Here is a 22,732-nt window from a genome sequence, read left to right on the forward strand (position 1 = left end):
TTTCTATTTGCCTAAATTACAAATAATTTAATCTAATCTATGTACATTTGCTGTTGAATAATGGCATTCTGTGTAACTACATTTAGAGTTTAGGTACAATAGGTAATTTCTCTTGGGAAAGACTGAGAGAGAGGTTTTGTATTTGATGTCTGCTTTTAAATGTAATCAAAAGATTTCCTGTGTTTCCATCATGGCTAGTAGCAAATGAAAGCTCGTGCATATAAGCCTACCTTTCTAACATATCTTATATAACAAACACTGGGTTTTAACTTTACTAGTATTTGTTTTATGATAACATATCCATATCACATCATACCATGTCACATCAGTATTTTCTTTATTTATTTGTAATGCAAGTAATTTGAGGTTGGAGATATGGCCAGAAAGATGTTCATCTGCTTAGGCATGTTGCTATATTTCAAATCTCTTTGCTTATATGTCTATGCTGGTTTGTTTATTTGTTTGGTTTTCTTTTAAAAAGCAGTTAGTTGCATAGATTATTAGATATCTGTGATCAATTCTGTTAGTATCAGCTTTCTCCATTAGTAACACACCCCTATATTTGGCTTACAATAACTGCAAAACATGGAATCACAGGACAAGTCAGACTGGAATGGACCTCATGAGACCTTCAGTCCTATTTCCTGCTCAAAGCAAGATCAGCTCCGAAGTTAGACAGAGTTGTTCAAGGTTTTGTTCAGTGAGGTCTCAAAAACATCCAGGACTGCATGACCTACTCTGGTCAGTGTGTTTGTGATGACTTGATCCCAGCTGATAGTTAAGCTCCCACTCAGCCTCATTCACTCCCCAGCAGTGGGTTGGGGGACAGAATTGGAGGCGCAAAATTGAGAAACAAACTTGTGGATTAAGATAAAGACAGATTAATAACTGGGAAGGGGGAGAAAGGAAAAGAAGGGGAAAAAAAAGAAGTGATGCAAAAGCAATCAACACAACCAGCAGACTGATTGCCTAGCAGCCAGGCTCTAAGCAACAGCTGCTTTGGAAAAACCATCACCCCTCTGTCACTGAATGGGAGTCTTCCTTCCCAGGTGGAGGACTTCATCACTGCATAATTTCACAAGGTTCTTGTTGGCCCCTTCTTTCAGCTTTAAGACAGAACTTCTTGATCCCATCTACAGGCAAGGATATTGCCTCTGCCTGCCCCAGCCTCAGAGGGAGACAGCAAGACCTCAATGGGAGCAATTTCCCTACAAAGCTGTGAATTGAGGCGCCTGCTGTGTTTCTCCATTTTAGGCTGGGAACCATGCCGTCTGCTGCATCATCCCCAAGGCTGAGCTGTCTTGCAGTCTTCAGCAGCGTTTCCAGCCAGGTCTCCTTGCCAGGGCCTGCCACAGTATCCTAAGCATACTTCTCACTATGTCCAGGGCTCCTGCCTCTGGCTGCAGAGAGCAAGTGTACCACCATAAATGTTCTTCTGTGACACCAAAAACCCATGGACAACATGAGTAAAATTAAAGATCAACAGGATTAAAGCACTGTGGCAAACCCTTAATGAGAAAATGAACTCTTCACAGCTGGAAAAACTAATATGGAAACAGCCTTATAAGGAAAATTACTCTTTCAGCAAGTTCATCTCCAATTCAGTCATGGCAATGGAGACCTGACGTGGAGAAGGCAGTAGTTTCTACAGTTAGTTGGCATATTTTGTAACCTTGCTGCTGCCATTAAATGCAAAATGGGTTAAGAAAGGAGAGTTTCTTTTTCAAGGATTCCAGCCTAACTCAATCTAGATGGAACCTGTCTATTTCTTTGTGGACACATCTTAATGTCACTGTTGAACCTAAATTCTGAGACTGTTTCTGATTTTCTCTAATACTATAAATAATCTGAAAACAATTGCTTTGACTTCTGGTTCAGGACCCTTTTATTTCTGGGATGGTAGCTTCAAGTTCAAATAAAATAGCATTATAAACAGGGTTAGAGATGTAAAAAAGAATGACTCCTTTAATTTGGGTGATGGTTAGATGTCTAGGTTAGCAAAAATTGAAACTACAGCTATCTAAAGGTCTTTGTGCATCTTAATCAGGTTATGGCTTTGTTTAGCAAGTAGACACAAGAGATATAGGTAATGTTTTGTAGAATGAATCCCAGAGCACAACACAGTTACCTAGTTGCCTATTTTTTTCCAAAACCTATGTTTGTGAGATTATTTGGAACATCTATTGTAGTTGCTTAGAACAATATAGTGTTATTAATTGATATATGGCTGATTCATACTTGTAGAGGTTATAAGCAAACAATGGCAACATTTTTTGTTTAATAACAGTTTCAGTAATATTAGAAACATGGTATCAATACACAGAAATTAAATCCTTACATCCTTGTCTAAATGATTCATGTTGACAGTTATCTCACTCTTTAGTATATATACATACCTCCATAGGATATAGAATTTCTGCAACCTCTTGCCACTCATAGTAGTAAACCATGTAGATTGAAGTTCTGAATATAAAATTTAATATTAATTATATCTTGCAAAAAATGCGAGTCCTTAGCTTAGTATGTTGGTGTAAAGTGTTTCCACATGCAGTTTTTGAAAGGTTAAGTTCTGTTGCACAAGATGAGCAGAATTGATGAAACAATTGAGATCAGACATTGTTACTATGCAGTTTTATTGATTGCACTTCTTGAAATGGAAAATACCATTTAAATTAATAGATGTATTATTTGACAAATAGCATGACAACAAATATTAAATGGATCTAACTGTTTCATCTAGGAAGGGATAACATGAAGAAAAAACCACTTGTTGATGGTATAAATCAATACCCAAAACATGATGTTTATGGAAAATATTTTTTTTTCTTCCATCCATGAATATGATCTTGAAACAAACTTATAAATTAATTTTGAGGAATAATAACTATTCTTTTGTATAATTTCTAATGATTATGGTAAATAGCTGGCTATGAAATATTGAATCAACTGAATATGTTTTGTCGTGGACTTGTGCAGAATATTGAACTGTGGAGCTTGTGGATGCATAGACTAATTTTTTCCTTTTTTAAATTTCTATCTTTAATATGATAAGGTTATCATGTTGTTAGGAAAAAAATCCATAGATCCACGGGCTTTGTGAGAGGAGCCTAGGAGCTTCCGCATACCAGGCACAACCAGCTCCTGCTGGTTCCAAAAGAAACCCACTGGCCAAAGTTGAGCCAATGTGAGAGAAACAGCCCTGCAGACACCAAGGTAGTGAAGGAGAAAGGGGAGGAGGTGCTCTGGGAGCAAGAGCAGAGATTCCTCTGCAGTCCATGGTGCAGACCAAGGTGAGGCAGCTGGGTCCCTGCAGCCCATGGAAGTCCATGGTGGAGCAAATGGCCATCTTACTGCCCAAGGATGACCCTATGCTGGAGCAAGTGAACTTGCTCTGAAGGAAAGTATAGCCTGTAAGAGCACATGCAGGAGCAGGCTCCTGGCAGGAATCACAGACTGTGGGGGACCCACTCTAGAAACTCTGTTCCTAAAAGGATTACTTCATGGAAAAGTCCCATCCTCAACCAGTTCTTGAAGAACTGTGGCCTGCAGGAAGAAGCCATGCTGGGGCAGTTCATGAAGGATTGTATCCCAGGGGAGTGACACCCCTCACTCTGATACAGGGGAACAGCATGAGGAGGAAGGAGAAGCAGAGAAAAGCTGTTGTGGATTGACTCATATCCTGATGTCCCCTTCTGTGCATAGAGGGAGGAGGTAGTGGAGAAAATGGGTAAAGAAGTTATGTTGAGCCTGAGAGGAAGAGTGAGAATGAAGAAAGATGATTTTAGTTTCATCTTTGTTTTTAACCATCCCACTCTATTTTTAACTGGCAATATATTTAATTTTCCCCTAGTCAAGTCTATTTTTTCTTGTGAGGTTAATTTATAGAGGAGAGGTGTGAGAGAGCAGCTGGGTGGGCATCTGAAATTCAGCCATGGTCATCCCATCATAGTGTCAGAGGTGTGACATTTCACAGGCAAAAGTTAGTTTTTATGATACAATTTCAGTGAGATTGGTTTTCTTTGTATTTTTAAAATACAGGAGCATTATCCACTGTCTCCTTTTCCTTAGACCCTTTCCTCCCTTAGAAGTGAAAGGGATATTTATTCTTCCTAATTATATGAGGTATTTAATGATGGTTTTCTTATATGCAGAAAATAATTAGCCTGCTGTAGCCATGAAGTCTTTCTAACAGTATCACTGTGTAAACTCTAATTTTTATGGATATAAAATTTTGGTGTGGGAATAGGTACAATGTGAATGACATTCTTCCTTACTTTAACAAAAAAAACCAAAACAAAACTAGTAAGGGCTATAAGACTAAATTGCTGCTCCCTAAGTCTTTTTAGTTGAATAAGAAATCAAAGTTCAAACATTCCTTTCTTTTTGAGGTCTAGAAAAATCAAGTTAGCAAAAATTTCAAAATACAAAATCCTCTGTCTCTGCACGTCTCTAAAGAAATTGTCATAACACAACAGTACTTGCTTCTAGATATATCTTTTAATAAAGGGTAGACCACTGCAGTAACACACTTTTGATGAGAGACAGCCTTATTACTCTGAGCTCCACAGAAATGTATCACAAGTTATTAATTAGAACAGGTTTTGCAAGTACAGTTGAGAAATCAAATTTAAGAAGCGGTTGAGAAAAATAAATGGAGCAAGATAAGATGAAAAATGCTGCAGCTGCACAAACATACCTTTACATTTTGGTTAAAAGACACAATGTGGCTTTAAGGCAGATTCTTTCATCATCCCCACTTGAATTGGCATTGCTTTAATTCAGAGTGATTTTGTGCACATTAATTCTTTCTGAAGGAAACCATGTGGGAAGTTCTGCTTCAGGTATTTACAGTCCTTGCTCCAATCCCTGAGAGAGTGGATATGGCTGGAGCATTAAGAATTTTTGGGATGGCTTAATGCCACATGTGCATTAAGGGCCACAGGAGCGGGAAAAATCTCAAGTCCTGTGTTTGTGTGTGGGGCTCAGCACCTGCTGTTGTGGTCTGTTTAACAACTTCTGCTGTGCTGACTTAGTGGTGTGAGTAGGGAAAAATGCAAAAGGGATTGCAAACTGTTCCCTTGTCAACAGTGAGCACAGTAGACAGGGATCTGTCTGCACATTCTCTGAATGCCTGTGGAGTGCCAGATGTGTTTTGAGAAGGCACCACAGTACAGAGGAGGAGTTTTATAATTTGCCCAGATGAGAGGAGTTTGAATACTAAGGGCTTATATTAATTGCCTTGTGTTTCATTGCTGGTTTTGTGTCACAGATCTCTTGAACTGAGGTTTTAATATATTTTTTACTCTTCATCCAAACAAAACTTGAGAGGAGACATAATTATGGTATTATTGTTAAACCTTTTGATATTCATCTAGCACTGTTCATCCAGTGGAGAAATATATTTGTTTCAACAAAAACCACTGGGGCTGGTTGTTGCAATGATAAAACAGTACAGGTTGCACAATTTGCTCCCTTAATGGATTTCTAAAACACAGTATGTTTTGTCAGAATTACGACATAGAGTACAGTTGTTTTTGTATGATTTTTTTCTAATTACTTTCTGGTGAATTGCTCATTTCAGTTCCTTAGAAAATCGACTACATTGTAGAGCTAAAACTAAATAAAAAGAGAGTTTTACAGATGTGTTTCCTCTAGCAAATTTTGCTGGTGTTTAATAAAAGCAAGGGGAAAAAAAAATTACTGGATTACAAACTGTTACGGATCAACACTCAGCACTGTACTTTTCTCACCGAATTTTTTCCAGTTTTAAAGATATTTAATTCAGAATTCCTGACAAGAAAAGCTGAAAGTCCAAGAAAGGATTTAAAAATTTATCTCTCTTTTGCATCGGACTAGTGGTATAACTTTGAGAGCATTAATATGCTTCAAATTTTTCATTTAAGTTCATTATTTTATCTCCTATTTTCTAACCTTGAATGGGCCTGTAAATTGTAATGATAAATTTTTCAAAGATTGTATAAATATTTTTTAATTACACATTTTATAGTGCTGATGGAAACCAGAAAAGCTGTTAAGTTTTGTTGATGCATGTGTATAATCAGCTACTCTGTATTGTATTCTTTCTTCTCCCTGTTTTTTCCAGCCAGTTGGGAAAGAGTGCTTTAAAATGCCAGTTGCCTTTTTTATTTTGGCAGAGTAGCACAAGAGTATTTGCATGCCATCAGAATAAAAGTTCATCTAGTCCTATATCCCATTTCTGACATTGGCCAAAAATGGGTAGGTATGGAATACTTACTAAGAGCAGCCCAGGAATACTGTCTCAGAGAACTGTCATGGCTTCTTAGCAATTCATGTCTCAGAAGTTTCCAGAATGAGATCGGTGTTTTTCAACTCTAATACTTCTTACTGAATAATTTTTTTTATAATTTTTGAAAATTATTTTTGAACACGTAGATTTTTAACATCCGCTGTGCTCTGCCATGAAAAATTATAAATTTAGCTGTACATTAGGTGAAACATTTACACTGTTTGCTTTAAATCTGCTTTTACATTTTCGTGATACTGAAACAGAAAATTAATTCAGTTCCCTCTTTCTTCACACCATCACTGATATGATCTTCCAACACCATGGAAACTGCTCAATTATTCCTCTCTTCTTTCCCTTCTCGCTTATTTTTTCCTAATTTAGTAAGTAAGCATTCCAGCATGTAAGGGCTTTTTTTCATGCCAGCTAAACTTCTCTAAGAATCACTGCAGAAGACCTTTGTTAAATGCCATTTGAAGGCCTGCCTAGACGTCTGATCTAGGAGAGACAATTTATTGACTCATTCAGAAAACTGGCATAAATTAGTAAGACAAAAAATTTTTTGTATAAAAATTGTTTTGATTCTTCTTCAATAAATCATATGTGCCCATGCCTCATCTTACTTGTAATTAAGAATGTCAATATTACTTTCCATGGTTTTTATACCCTCTTGAAGCATTTTAAAAATTGTTCTCATGTTAGCTGTTTTCTAGGCTTTTTGAATTCCTTAATGTCTGGTATCTAGTCCCAGGATTTTTTTAACTATCCATTTTGTCTGTTTGATTTATGACAATGTTCAGTTTGAGACAGATCCTCTGGTGTAACCCATATATATATATAAAATATGGGTACAGAATTATTTATTTCCATGCTTCTCCCATGTGAACACAGAGGAAATTCAAGTAGCTTTCTTGTTTCCTGAATTTTTGATCTTGTTTATGTAACAGTCAAAAGACTATGAGGTTTCTTGCTATTGATTTTTTAGAAAAAGGATTAATAATAGTTTTTATAATTTCTTCAAGTTGTTCCTCATATCCTACTTGGCCTCTCTTAGTTATCTTTACAAAAGTACTGCCAGATTTTAAGATCTATTTTTCCCCTTTGTAAAAAGACAGTTATACTATTCATGTAATATAATATTTTATCTAGTTCCCTTATGAAATAACCACAGTAGACCCTACTCCAGAATATATGTATGAGAAACTGATTTAACTTTCTTCTGCTCTATTCTCAGACTTGAATGTGTTTTCAGATTATTCCCAAAATCTGTAATAAGATAAAATTCCAATCTTTAATTCTGTTTTTTTTCCCTGCATTCTATTTATTTCTAAAATATTTTCATGACATTAGTGCTGTTGATAGAAGGTCAGGAATTTTACTTTTTTTTTCCTTTTGTCTCATAAGTTGTCATTTGGTAAAGGGGGGAAATGTTCTTCCAACTGTGCTGATGCTCTGTTCAAGTTTCACTCCTTTAAATTCAAATGTCAAATCTGATTAATCAGTGATTAATCTTTTCAGTTAGAAAGAAAATTTGGCCCTGGGGGGAATATCTGAAAGCTTGTCTCAGTTGGCAAGGTACTTCCTACAGTTACTGAATATTTGAAAATAGTTCCTCTGATTAAATTTCTACTTCTTTGAAGTAGCAGACTTCTGAATTCACTTGTTGCAGGAAGAGGAGTTGGACTTATCTTCGTGGGGGCCTTCTAACTCAGGATATTCTGTGACTCAAATTCCTGTCGCTGTTGTACCGGGGATGGCAAGAAAATGACATAGAGAAGTCCGGAAGAATAGCACTCTTTATTAACTTACAGACTCGTTTATATGACTTGGTTCGCTAGAATGGCTAAGGCCATTGGTCCCTTGGCAATCCACCTCCCAGAGTGATTGGCTAAATGCTACGACATCCATTTTCTCCAGTGTACCATAACAAGACTCTGCAAAACACGCTACAGGTGTTAGATAAAGTCTTGGTTTACGAAAAACCTCTTACTGTTTTCAGTTATCTTGCGTGAGAAAGAAAACTTTCACAGAATACTCAGAAAGCTGGAGAGTTTCTCTGCTTCTAGCTTTTCAGTATCCACAAATTCCTTTATAAGAAAAATTCTTAAAAATTTTAAAAGGTAAGGAGAGGGTAATTCAGCCTTCAGTTCGGGGCATCTTTTAATAGTCTTGGAAAAAGAACGAAAGGAATTGTTCCTCTGCAGTATCTCTTTTAAAAATGCATGCTCATGGATTTGAACATTTTTGACATTTGGAAATTTCAGTTCTTTAAACAGTCAGCAGTAGATGCTTGGAATATCTTGTACTTTGCTTGCTGTGCTATGCATACCCATTGCTTTCAGAACAGCTATCTTGGGTTATTATGTTCATTGAAGAGATTGTGGCTCAGTTGTCTCTGATCTGTCCTCCCACTTTCTAACCTTTTAGCCAAGTTTGTGTGAAGACATGTCTCTATGTAAACCTTCACAATGTTTCTTATTCCTTCTTTCTTTCCTTTTCCTTCTTTTCATCCCTCCCTCCTTCCTTCTCTTCCTCCCTTCCTGTCTTTCTCTTTCACTTATTTATCCCAGTATATCCAGTTTATGAAGTGGGGCAATGCAAATCTCATGAGGTTTAACAAGACCAAGTGTGAGGTGCTGCACTTGGGTCTGGGAAAAGTCCAGTATCAACACAGGCTGGGGGATGAACAGGTTGAGAGCAGCCCTGCTGTGAAGGACTTGGGGGTTGTTAAGGTCCGGTTTAAACCCAGAAAAGCAAAGAAAGCTAAGTCTCTGTGCATAAACCGGACGGCACTTAGAAGGTTCAAAATATTCCCAGAAATGAGATTAAAACCAAATGAGGTTAGATGTTGATGCCAAAAATTTGATGTATTTTATTTAATAGTAGAGAGGAAAAGAGAAGGAAAGAGAAAAGAAAGAGAGAAAGAAAGAAAAAAAAGAAGTGGGGGGGGGCGACAGGGAGAGGTGACAGGGGTTAGGTGGAAGCACATCACCCATCCGAGGGTCCCAACAATGTCTCATTGCTCCCCTCCATCTGGTCTGCTGGTGGTGAGGGTCCCCCGTCGCCACTGTGGCCACGCCGCGCCACGCCACCACAGCACACACCAGAGAGTACAGAATCCCGTGGATTAATACACGCTTTGGGCCAGGTGGGAACGCCCACGTGTCTCCCCTTGCAGGGGCTGGCTTGACACTGTCCCTTGCAACACTGAGGGTCTGTTGCATCATCTCTGGTGCTCTGGTGCAGGGTCTGGGGACCCTTTTGAGGGGGGCCCCAGTGATGGGCCATGTCACCCCCTCCTGCTGTGGATAAGCTTCTCCCCACCCTGGTGAGGACCCCTCAGCTGGGCTCCTCTGCACAGTGGAGGATGGGCGGTCACTGCACCGCTGACCAGAGGCCTTTCCAAGATACCCAGAGCCTCTCCTCCCCCCACCCTTTTGGTTAGAGGGTCTGTTTGAGCCTGGCAGCTGATAGCCCTGGGGCTGTGGTCTCCACCTTGGAGGTGTTAAGCTTGTGCTTACTTTATCTTATCTTCATCAGCGAGCAGTGTAAGGCCTCACTCAGGGCCCCATCCAGGGTGCAGTAGTCTTCTCTGCAGCTTTTGTAATACAGTTTTAAAAGTCCTTCAAGAAAATGTTTAAGTCATAGACTGCTATATTTCAGTCTCCGACAGAGGTGCAGGTGGATGAGAGGCTGGGTGTGCCCCAGCAATGTGTGTTTGGTGCCTAGAAGGCCAACCATGTCCTGGGCTGCATCCAAAGCAGAGTGGCCAGCAGGGCGAGGGAGGAGATTCTGCCCCTCTGCTCTGCTCTGGTGAGACCCCATCTGGAACACTGCATCCAGCTCTGGGGTCCTCAGTATGAGAAAGACATTGACCTGTTGGAGCAAGTCCTGAGCAGGCCATCAAGATGATCAGAGGGATGGAGCTCCTCTTCTGTGAGGCACGGCTGAGAGAATTGGGTTTGTTCAGAGTAGGAAAAGAGTAGGCTCAGGGGTGCCTAGTTGCGGCCTTCCAGTATCTAAGGTGGGCCTATAAGAAAGATGGGGAGGGACTTTCTACAAGGATGTCAGAAAAAAGGGGGATGCTTTCTAAGTGGAAGAATGGTTTAGATTAGATATTAGAAAGTAACTCTTTATTATGAGGGTGACAAGGCACTGGGACAGGTCGCCCAGAGAAGTTGTGGTTGCCCCATTCCTGGAAGTGTTCATGGCCAGGTTGGATGGGGCTCTGAGGAACCTGGTCTTTGGCGGGAGATTGGAAACACATGATGTTTAAGGTCCCTTCCAACCCAAACCATTCTATGATTCCATGACTATATGGAAAGAGTAATCTAAATCTAATTGGAAGTAGTCTGGTATTTTTTCATTAGATCTTATATTAAAAAAAAGGGAGAGAAAAACATGTAATGGTTTAAGAATTTCATGAAAATTTAATCCTGTGCCAAAGAAGAGAACAGAAATAACAGCTTTTATTTTGTTATTAGTTAAAGTAATTTTGTCAAGAGATTTCTTAAAAACAGCACTTATTTGTGCCCATTGGAGACAGATAGTCCCCTAATACCATAAATACTTATCTATAGATCTGAACACCTCTTGTCCCACGTCGTCTCTTCCCATGTGCTTTGCTTTTCTCAATTCAGGAATATTGACCTCTCTGTCTTTCCCTGTTCCAGAAAATTTGTCATGAAGGAAAATAATAGTTTATGTAAGATAACCAAATTTATTTCTCTACCCAAATCAAACTCCTTTTTTCTGTTTTTATTTTTTTTTAATTTTTTTTTAAGATGCTTAGACCAGAATTTTATTTGTACTTAATGATGCTAAAGGTGTTCCTTTGTTGTAGTCTAAAACTGCTCTTCTTAATGCAAAAACATTGTGTCAGAAGATCCTTTTTTTTTGGTAAGGGAATAATATCTAATATTTATTGTCTTTTTGCTTAATTATAGTTGGGAAGTGAATATGTTAAAAAAAAAATTTCTAAACATTCTCAGGCTGTGTTGTCATATAACATAATTGCAAAGGAAAATAAATAATCTTCAACATTATTTTATTTATTGTCTACAAGCAGAAATATCAATCATGAAGTCATTTAGCAGGAACTCTTAGATACCATAACGAATCCTTACTTCCAACCATACATCTTACCAAGGATATGATAGTGTACTATATTTAATACACTGCTGTACATCTTGCTTAAGCAGGTTGTAGAAACCCTTACAAATGTTATCTTAGAAAATATTTTTCTGTCCTAGAGTTTGCAAGAGGTCCTTGTAACTTTGCAAGTGATTAGTTTGTGGTGACTGCTTTTTTTGTCAGTGTTGTATAGATATGTTAAGTATTTGGAATCCAGAATTCCTCTTATGTGGAACTACTGTAATTTTTGGGTCAGCATCAAAACCAGTATGTTAACCTCTACCCCAGTATGTCAGAGAGGCACTTGTTCCCTAAGGGAAGCAAAGCCAGCAGCTGAGCAGCAGTCACTTTTGGTTTCCAGCACAGCTTTTTGTACAAGCTTTATTTAAGGTCCTTTCTAAAGGGGGAGCGGGGGCATGCCCTCAGCTATCTGGTCTCTAAATTGGCCCAAAGCCCAGGCAGCCAAATATCTGCCCTTAGAGCCCCACTGTTCATCACTTAGTACCAAATGACTGTATCTGAATTAGAACTTGGCTAAGATGCTATAAAACAGTTGAACAAGAATAGTTTCAGCCCAGCCTAATTCACCAAAATATTAAGTTCCTTCTGTTCAGGTTGATTAAATGTGAGCTGTTGTTTTTGGTTTTGCTTTTTATGGGTTTTTTTGTTTTGTAGGTTTTTTTTGTGGGTGGTTTTTTTTTTGTCGTTGTTTGGTTTGCTTTGGTGGTGTTTTTTTGTTTGATGCGTTTTGGTTTCATATTATTGTTTTGTGCTTGTTCATTGCTCCTGTAAATTCATCAATTAATAACTTTTATGTCATACTGAAGGTCAACACTGGTGATTGCTGACCTTCAAGGAAATGACTGTAATCGGCTCCTGTATAGTTGAGTGGAAATACCTTTTACCAAGTCTAATGGCCTAGAACTGATAAGTTTAAATCAATTACTCTACATTCACACTCTTGTAGTTTTATGATTACTAGGTGTAAAGGTATCTGCAGTTCTGAATTGTCTTAGACATTTACAACTCATCACACAACACATCATGATTGAAGAAGGTGCTTTTTCGTGAGAAATAATATTTCCAGCTAACTAAGTGGAAGTGAATGCTTTTGGCAGTTCTGCATCCCTGGCTCCCATGGTACAAGGCAGATCAATTTACATGAAGAATATTGTTGGTAAAATCTGAAAGGTCATGGTACTCAGACATACATAATAGTCTGCCTTCTGAAAAATCAATCTGTTTGCATTGATTAGGTGAAGAAAGCTATTGATGTTTCTGTTTGTTTCAGAAACTGATGGTTGTGCTGAGAGTAAACTTTATTTCCACTGACCTTATTGGGACTTCTTAAGTCTAATAAATAAATTATTTTGTTTTGCATACAAGAATAATCTTTATGATTTAGAAAGTATCGACTCTGTAAATTCAAAAATGTTAGGAAAATGTGCTATAAAGAGAAAGAACATAAGGTCCTGGAGTAAAATAATGAGACATTTTTAAATGTGGAAATTAAATCCCACAATTCTCAACAAAACTTTATTTTGACTCTACTCATCTTTTCTGTTTTCACAACACTCCACTGATGCCTTAGGATTTTTGCTTTTATATTTTTCATATAATGTAATGTAATTCTGCAATTCTTTAGTGTATAACTCTAAACTCCATATACAGTGTTAGCTACTGTTCTTCCATTTTGGTCAGACAAAACAATTCCTCTCTAGGCCTGGGAATCAAGGACATTTTTCTGTCTCAGGCCCTGAGAAATGTAAACAAAAGTGAGTTCAGGGAAGCAAACTTGGGGTAAATGGCTTCATTACCTGAAGTTGTAATTGAAGGATTAACTCCCCAATATGCAAATGGACGAAACTTATAAAAGTATGGAGACCTCTGACCCATGATCCATTTTTGGGTGTAGCCCCTGGGGGGGCTTTGACTGCCCTAAATGTACCTGAAGGCCCTTCAACAAATATAACTCCTTTTTGATCTCTTAATTTTGTCTAGCCTCTGTTTTTAGGAAGCCTATAAACTGTTCAGTTTGTTTTCATCAAGATGTAATGAATGCTTCAATAGTGTAAAAACAAAAATGTGGTTTTCACACTAAAAGATGAAGGATAATGAAGATAATAAGAAGCCTTGAATGTTTATGGGTTTTTTTATGAATGTATGCAATCTCTAAAATAGGAAGAGAGAAATGTTAAAGAAATTATATGCCCTGACACCATTGTGAATATAATTTAGTATTCTGTTACTAACTGATTAGGTAACAAGGGAGTAGAAAAGATATTTTCTGAATTCCTAGTAATTTTTTCACTATATTAGTTTGTTCTTATCCAAGAACTAATTACTTTCTTCCAAGTGCTTATTTTTCTGAACTGTTTCAGGTCATGAAATTTAGCTTCTAATTTATTTATAAAGAATTTATTACTAGTGACCCAAATACATGATGACAACTCACAAGAGGTTTTCAAGGAGACCTTTCCAAGTGTGTGGTGCTTACTAGCTTCTAAATGCAGATAGGTTAATTTCACTGAACAGTGGATGCAACTCGCACAGAAATGCTAAATCAAATGCTTCAGGATATGCCTGTATTAAATTTCATGAGAACCAATCAGGATTGTGTGCATGAAGCAGAAGTTTTACACTTTGGAATGCTGAAGGTCATATGCCAATCAAACAAAAGTTGAGAAAACTGGAGTTTATAAGGAGAAATGGCTAGAAATAGTTTCAATTTCCTCTTATTCCTCATATGGAAAAATCCCTGTTTTTTCTTTGCAATGAATATAAGATTTGTCTCTAAATCTTGGACATGATTCCCTAACTTGCATAGAATACTTTGGAATAATAAAGTATGTTCTAGATCATCTTCTATAATTTTCTGAGTAGGTATATTTATACCATGCATTTATGTTTTGTCCATTATAAAGATGTGTTCACATACTGGAAAAAAAAATTGAATCAATTGATGAAAAAAACCCAAAAATGTCTATAATCAAAACAATGTAATATTTGAAAAGGAGTTTTAAGAAATATTGGTGTTCAATCTTGTAAGCCAAGGCTTCACTTGTTCTTTATATTCTCTAAATTATTAAATGTTTAAATACAGGATATTAATGTCTTTTCCTTATCTTGAAAAAGATATAAAAAATTAAACTAATTGTATTAGGATCCCTTGTCATTACTTCTATAAATGGTCATACAAAGCTAGACACAGTAAAAATTTTTACTTACTTGGGGCTTCTTGCTTTGAGCCAAGAAGAAAATGGAATTATGCTTTAAAATCAGAGTCCTAAAAAAAGGATTGTAAACCTGTTTGGATTGAAAGCATATTCCACTTCCATTGGGCTGTTTTATGAAAATGAAAGAGTTGTTAGCTGGTGTGTTGGCAATGTACATTGTATTTTAAATAAACTTTTTTGGGGCTAGAATTGTTCCTGCATAGAAGGTAAAAAATAACTATTCTGGAGAGGGACGAGACAAGGGGAGTACAAAATTTAGGGATTTTTTTTAAACCTAAAACATTGATATGAATGACAAAGTGCTTTAAAAAATATAGCTATGTTACATACTCCCAAATAGCATATATGGGATAATAGAATCAGAGGATCATAGAATGATTTACTGTGGAAGGGACTTTAAAGACAATTTAGTTCCAACCCCCTGCCATGTGCAAGGACAATTTCCACTAGACCAGTTTCTTTAGAGCTCCATCCATCCTGGCTTTGAACACTTCCAGGGATGGGACCTCCAAAACTTCTCTGGGCAGCCTGTTCCAGTGCCTCATCACTGCCACAGTAAAGAATTTCTTCATAATATCTAATCTAAACCTACCCTCCTTCAGTCTGAAGCCATTCCCTCTTGTTCTGTCACTACACATCCTTGTAAAAAGCCCCCCTCCATCTTTCTTGTAGGCTCCCTTCAGGTACTGGAAGGTCACAATTAGGTCACCCCAAAGCCTTCTCTTTTCCAGTCTAAACAAACCCGGTTCTCTCAGCTTTTCCTCATCAGAGCTCCTTTCCTCTAATCAACTTGGTGGCCTCCTCTGGACTCCCTCCAGCACGTGGATGTTTCTCTTGTGCTGAGGACCCCAGAGCTGGATGCAGTGTTCCAGGTGGGGTCTCACCAGAGCAGAGAAGAGGGGCAGAATCCCCTCCCTCGCCCTGCTGGCCACTCTGCTTTGGATGCAGCCCAGGACATGGTTGGCTTTCTGGGCACCAAACACACATTGCTGGGGCATGCCCAGGCTCTCATCCACCTGCACCCCCAAGTCCTTCACAGCAGGTCTGCTCTCAATCTCTTCATCCCCCAGACGGTGTTGATACTGGGGTTTTCCCTGACCCAAGTGCAGTCCCTTGCACTTGGTCTTGTTAAATCTCATGAGATTTGGATTGTCCCACTTCTTGAGCTTGCCCAGGTCCCTCTGGATGGCATCCCATCCTTCACATGGGTCAACTCAGCTTGGTGTCATCTGCAAATTTGTTGAGGGTGCACTCAATTCCTTCATCTTTGTCAGTAATGAAGATATTAAATTACTCTGCTCCCAATACAGACCTGTACAGAAAATATTGTTTGGTTTTATAAATATAAATAATAGAAATAGAAACAAGAATGTTTTGCAGTGGTGGAGAGTCATAGGAAAATTGTGAACCATCCAGTTCATGGCATGTTCCAAAACTCAGGCACATTGATGTGAACTCAACTTTCTTACACCTTCAAGCAGTAAATCATCATAATAGCAGAATCAGAAGTGGTTTATAGAGGCTATTTATGAGCATTAAAATAGATAGTATGCAATCACTTATCTACCCATTGTGATCTCTAACCTACCTGATGTATTTTTCTTTTAACACAATAATTATTATAAATTATGATGTTCAGTATCTTAAATTAAATGAGTGGTCTGTGTATAAACTACTGAGCTCTGGGTTTGGACTAGTGAAAGCAGGCTGATAGAGTCCAGCTTGGATGTGCATGTAGGCTGCAGTATTTCCTATCCACCTTTGAACTGTGGACAAAAGTTATGAATTTGTATTTTTCTTATTCTTAAACAGTGCTGCTGGGCTAAGGAACTTGCACTGGAGTATTTGTTCAGTTTGGCTCCAGAGAAAGAGGAGCTGTTTCATAAGATCAGCTAAATTGATATTTAGAAATGCCACCTGTGATATGGTGGCCTTTTCTAATATATCCCAAGGTAAATGTAACCTTTCACTCAAAATTTTTGTTGTTGAAATTATGTGGTTATATAGTCTGTTTCTTATTTGGAGTCTTTAATATTTAAATGATTTCACAGAAAAAAATCATTGACTTTGTAAGCAGATTTACCTTTTTTTTGCCTCTCAATATCATTGATTTCTATTTATATATATGGTAGATGTCATTACATGGTAGGAAATCGTTGAGCAGAATTTGAATGTTTGATTGAACAATTCCCACTGAGAAGGGGAAAAATGGGCCTTAGACTGGGTAAAAAAGGAATTTTTGGTGTGAGAAACATATGGGAAGTGGTGGAAAGCATACACACTAAATCGAAATTTTTATGATACGGTGCTGTCTTTCTATGCATGGTACTCACAAGCCAAGAGAAATGCTGTAAGAGTTTCACCTTTAAACTTTTTTACTTTGTCTGTGTATTCTGTCCTCTTAACTTTTGCACCAGCCTGCTGCAAAACTAGCCATAATTCCCCAGATGACACCAGCAAATGTTGACAGGAAAATTATGCTGCTTTAGAATAGTCCTCAGGTAAATTGCTCAGGAGACCTGTCAGAAATGCCTTACTGTTCTCATAGCGCACATATTAGAGTTACCTTCTGGGTGATCTGGGGGAAGAAGAGTGCTACATTATTTCTTTTCAAGATCAGAAATAGAAATATTACCCCGGCTTTAGATGTGCTCTGAAAATTGCTTATTTTGAATTCTTTCCACCACACTGTACTAACAAACGGCTTTCAGGAACATATAAAATTATACAGTTTTGGGGTGGTTTTTTTAACCATTTGTGTCAGGTAGCATTTCCATGTAGATCTATTGTTCATAAAAAACCCTCCAGTGGATCAGTGAGACAGAAAAGTTAAACTATAAAGTATGAATAAATTAATGTATTACGCTAATATGATGTGCTAATGTGTATTTAGGACAACTGTATGAAATTCCTTACGCTAGTCAGTAAGATAATCTAGCTGGGTATGTTGCTTTTAACTTTTCCATATGTATTAAACATACAGCAGCTGTGTGGAATTGGTAAACTGAGCTAGATTAATGTATGCATTAGATATATATGATGACATATTGTCAGAGACTGAAAATAGCTCATGCCCCAAACATTGAAAGTTTTGTTCATGACAAAGAAGCTGCAACCGAAGAAGCCTCTCTGAAGAGTGGGACTTTGAACTGAAAGTCAAACTGTTGATTAGATAAAGGGAAACCCATTGTTCAGTCATCTCAGGCTGAGGGAAAGGTTTGCATCCACAAAAGGCCAAAGCCACCAGCTGCAGCTATCCCCGGCTGAGTTTGGGGTGGGGAGAGCACAGCTCACAGAAGCCAGGTTTACACAGACTCCCCACAACCGAGGGGGGAGGAGGAGGTTTTGGGTGCATGGTGCAACCTCTGGTGAGAGGCAATGAACACCCATCCTCCATTACACAAAGTGGCCCAGCTGTGGAACCCCCAGCCCCACAGGCCACATCCACGGGACTTTCACGTGAGAGGCTTGGCCCCACAGGACTGCACATGGTGCAACAGACCCAGAGTCTGCTGTGAGAGACTGACCCCACCCCAGGGGGACATGCCTGGACATTGCTACCTGGCTCAAGGGCATATAAACCCATCAGATTCTGTGCTTTTGGGGGGAGACCTTCACCACCAAGAAGACCAGCTGGAGAGGATCAACGGAACATCGCTGGGATCCACAGAGTGGTGATATTTTCCTTATTCTGTCCCTGTCATTCTTTCTGTCCCCCCACCTATTTTCTACTTCTTTCTTTCCTTCTCTCTCTCTCTTTCTCTCTCTCTCTCTTATTTACCATCAAATAAAACCCTTACTATTGTCACCTGGCATGTGGTCTTGTTTGCACTTTAATTCGGGCAGAGGCATTTCTAAGAACCTTAAAACTGGATCAAAACATTTATGGAGGACTGTATTAACAGAAGGACTGTAACTGGCAAAACTAATGGGTTTTTCAATGTGACAGCACCCTTCTCAACATTTAGTAGAAGGCTGCAATAAAAAACAAGCAAACAAAAAACATACTGATATTTTATGTTAAGGCGTTCCTATCTCTTCTCTCCCCCACCCACAGAAATTATGTTCAAGTGGCATTCAGAGGTCTTGTTCATAGATGTTTGGAAGGGGTCTTGTTCAAAATACAAATCTTGAATGGATTACAAAATTTCCTAACTGAAAACCTGAGGATTCAGAGCAGGTCCATTATGCTGATCAGCTTCATAAGACTTGTGCAGTGGTGCCCTGATTTTGGGAAAACGTAAGTTGTGTTGCAGTGCTCAGCATTGTTGGTTTGACCGCACAATGTAAATCTGACATGAGAAAAAAGTATTGCATATCCTGAATGTGCTACCATCTGTGCACCTCATACCCAATAGATCTGACTTGGAATTTTTGATTTGTTGTACTCATTTGCTAAGTAGGACGTCTGTACATGTTGCTGAACACTAGAGCAGTACATCTACCTGAGAAAGGTAAATGGTGACAAAACCAGATTTTTGCTGTGTAGCTTTCCTGCTCTGAATGCCCCACCCTCCCCTCTTCCTCCAGCTTTATATGCTGAGCATGACATGGTATGGGATATCTTTTTGGCCACTTGGGTTCAGCTGTCCCAGCTGTGTCCCCTCATAGCCTCTTGCCCATTCCCAGTCCCCTCACTGTCAGGACAACATGAGAAAAAGCTGGGATGTTGTGCAGGCACTGCTCAGCAGTAGGTGAAACAGCTAATGTTACAAAACTGTTTTGTTCAGTAATTCAAAACGCAGCATTGTATGAGCTGCTATGGAGAAAATAGACTCTCTGCCAATGAAATAAGTACAACCACAAAATATTCCTTCAGATTACACTGATCTCTTTTTTAAGGATGATTTAATGCAGTACTAGTTTGCTTAAAATGTGACATCACTTGTCCATCTAAAGCATCTCTTTCAATAATTTATTTTACTTCTTTATTTTGATAGAATGTAGGCAATAAACAAAAAGGGTGGATGAAACTAAACTATGTGAACAACATATTCTTAGTTATGTTTATGGGAAAACTCTCATTATGCATATCTAATTGGACGTTTGCTTCTAACAGTTTTGTCAGATATAGAGTCACAGCCTTTAGAACACCACCTTTTAGCTATAATCTGGAGGTGGACCAGGATTCCTGTACTCATCCTTATTAAAGAATAAATGTTCCATCTGCTCTTTTTTTGTACGTAACATATGGTGACAATAACAAAGTAATAACACCTAGGGGAAAAAGTACTATCTCTCTGTGTAGCTAAGGATGGCAGCATAACAGTGTGAGATTCTGTTATTATCATTCCATTACAGTAAGTTACAGAGGCAAAAAATGTATTTTATTGGTCTCTATCTATGGTGTTTGTGGTAATATCATGATCACTTCGTAGTAACATGAGAAATGTTATGATATGAACAGGAGTGGATTAGAAAATGGCTGGTATAATAATTCTCATTGATTCAATCTTAGCAAGGGCAAGCTAAAGGAAACAGAGAGGAGTAAATTCATATATTACTATTTAAATAGCAAAATGCATATTTATTTGACATGTTTATTCTAATCTATTTGAAGAATAATTCTATCGTGAGGTTCCTGATTCACCCAAGAACCCTTTTTCCACCACATTAAAAATTCCATGCTCTTAATAAATAATTAAATGGAGCATTTCCGTTGTCACCTCAGTATAAATAAATTTTATGTTCACAATATAACACAATAAATGTCAAAAATACTGATTAAATGAGCCTGATACTGGGGGGTGGGGGTAGAGGAGGGGAGCTGAAATTTTACTTTAATATCAGTAAAAATTACAGATTTTTTTTTCTGTCTAAATTTTGTATTTTGAAAGTCTAACAAACTTGAGAGTGATAAAGAGAATTTACAATAAAAGTTAAAATGAGATTTTGGCTAGCTCTTAATTGGCTTCCTTTCCTATTTAGCAATTCCTCTGTGATGAAATTTGTCTTTTTTTAAATTATTGTCTCTAATTACTTGACCATATTTCAAGATTCACTTTTTCAACATAATTCCTTCTTTGTTTGCCATAGTTCTGCCTTAGTTGCAATGCCAGCATTTCCTTACAGGCACTTACGTCTAGAAGTAAGATTGTTTCTTCTGTAGTCAGGATTAAGAAAAAAAGAAAACTGCTGCCAATTATTGTCCTTTGTGGTGTTTTAGATTGTTTTTTAAAATCTTTTTATTCTTTGCCCGTCTACCATCACTGTAAACAGATTCTATGAAATACCAGTAAGTAATTAGAGTTCAGCTCTGTTATATCAGTTGCTACTTCATTATGTGTCAGGATCATTCAGAGCACTTAATGTGATTTTTTTTTTCTTACAACTGAGCTCTGGAAAGGCATTAAATACCATCTCTTCCCATTTTTTGAGGGATAGGCAGTTGTCATGCAATGCACTTTTTCTGTAGGTGTGCAAAATTCTTTTTTACATCTCAAAATCAGAAGACTGGAATAAAGCAGAAAACATCTGGTTAGGTCTGCACTATCTCTCAATTTGCCAAATTATTAGCTTAATAATAGAATAGCCATCCAAAGTAAAGAAAGAAACAGTGTTGGGGGTTTCTTTGTTTGTGCACCATGAATGGATATTTATGTTAAAACAAGTGAGGACATTAATTTTCAAACTTCATTCACCTCTTGATCCACAGCAATAAATGTTTCATAGGAATTTTTCTGGCTTCTCTGATTTTACTTTTCATCTAAGAGAGTTTACAAGCAGAGTAAAAATAAAGTAGTCTCTCTCAATGCTGAACCTTTTTGGGTTTTGTTTCACTATAATAGTGATAGACATCAGTGAGGAAATCATTAATTAAATGCTGTTCTATCATATTCTTCACTGAAAATTAACTGTCACTCTGGTTAAGATTTGGTCTTCACTACTGTGAGTAAACCACAGTTTGTTTGCATTGTTTTAAGCATAGTAAACTTTGAACTTGTCTCTGATTTATTGTTATTTCTTTTTGAGTGATTGATTAATGTTGTGGAGTGGTAGCAGTATCAGACTAAGACAAAGAAAGAAAACAGCAGAAAACAAAAGGAATTCATAATGAGGATATCTTGAAATAAGGAGGAGCATATGAAGTTGGTACAAATTCAGGATGCACACCACATTTTGGATTGTTATAATACCAATGGAACTTAAGATTAGTCTAATTAAAGCCTAGTTGTACAAGCCAAATGGGCAGTTACTATCGCAGTTACGATGACACTGACATTTACATGCTGAAATACCTATGTAATAAAGGAATACAGTTATTATTTGTGGTACTTAAATAACTTCAGGTTTCCACTTCTTTCTCTGATGTTTTGTTCATCTTTCTGGTGTCAGTCTAGTGTTTTAGGTTGGTACACATCCTCAAGAGGGATGGAGTAAGGGAATGGATCACAGGAAGTTACCTCTCCTGACTTTTTTCTAATATATAATTGCATGATTGGTGGTGACCATTTCTTTCTTCTCAGATTTGAGTCTGTCATGGGAATTTTTTTTTTGTATTTTCAAACACCATGCCATTGTTTGACTTCTATTTGTTGGTTGCTAGCTAAACTGTTTGCCCCTTTGTGAAGGCAGCTTGCAATTACTAGTTTAGAATCTGTGATAGCCCCCTCCAACCCCAGTGTAACATATAGGGGTAATGTTTGCTACTCATCAGCTTTATAGATTTGTCAGATCCATAAATCATATTCACACTGCTAAACTCAATTCTGGTCAAGGCTAGACATGAGATGTTCCACTGCCAAGTTAATAGAAATTCTGTGGCCTTCCATGAGTAAGGTCAAATCAAATCAAATGGGCTGGCATTACCACCACACTTTCAGTATAAACTTTGAAATATATTCCATGTACACACCCTTTACTGTGTGGATTTTTTAATTTGGGGCTTGATGTCTTCTTTGGCTTAGGGTTTTTTAGTGTAGTTTTGGAGGGGGAGAGGGTCTGCTTTTAAGGTTAATTAATGAAATTAGTTGGAAAGTTACTTGTTGATCCTCTAGCAGGTAGCTATAGCAAAGATACACTATAATTTTTGTTGTATTTAGCTGAAGGTTCCAAATCAAATTGCATCAGATTTACTGTCAGTATAGTAAAAGTATTT

The 22,732-nt window shown here is 37.8% G+C and overlaps 1 protein-coding gene across 1 annotated transcript in view; it reads left to right on the forward strand.

Annotated features, from left to right (window-relative positions):
- Positions 1 to 22,732, forward strand: part of CCDC102B (coiled-coil domain containing 102B) — a 155,973-nt gene that overhangs the window by 47,889 nt on the left and 85,352 nt on the right. The window lies entirely within an intron of this gene.

This window comes from Corvus kubaryi, unplaced genomic scaffold (assembly GCF_017639235.1).
Source record: "Corvus kubaryi isolate FWS band 111438036 unplaced genomic scaffold, C.kubaryi_AGA036_p1.0 132, whole genome shotgun sequence".
NCBI lineage: Eukaryota > Metazoa > Chordata > Aves > Passeriformes > Corvidae > Corvus > Corvus kubaryi.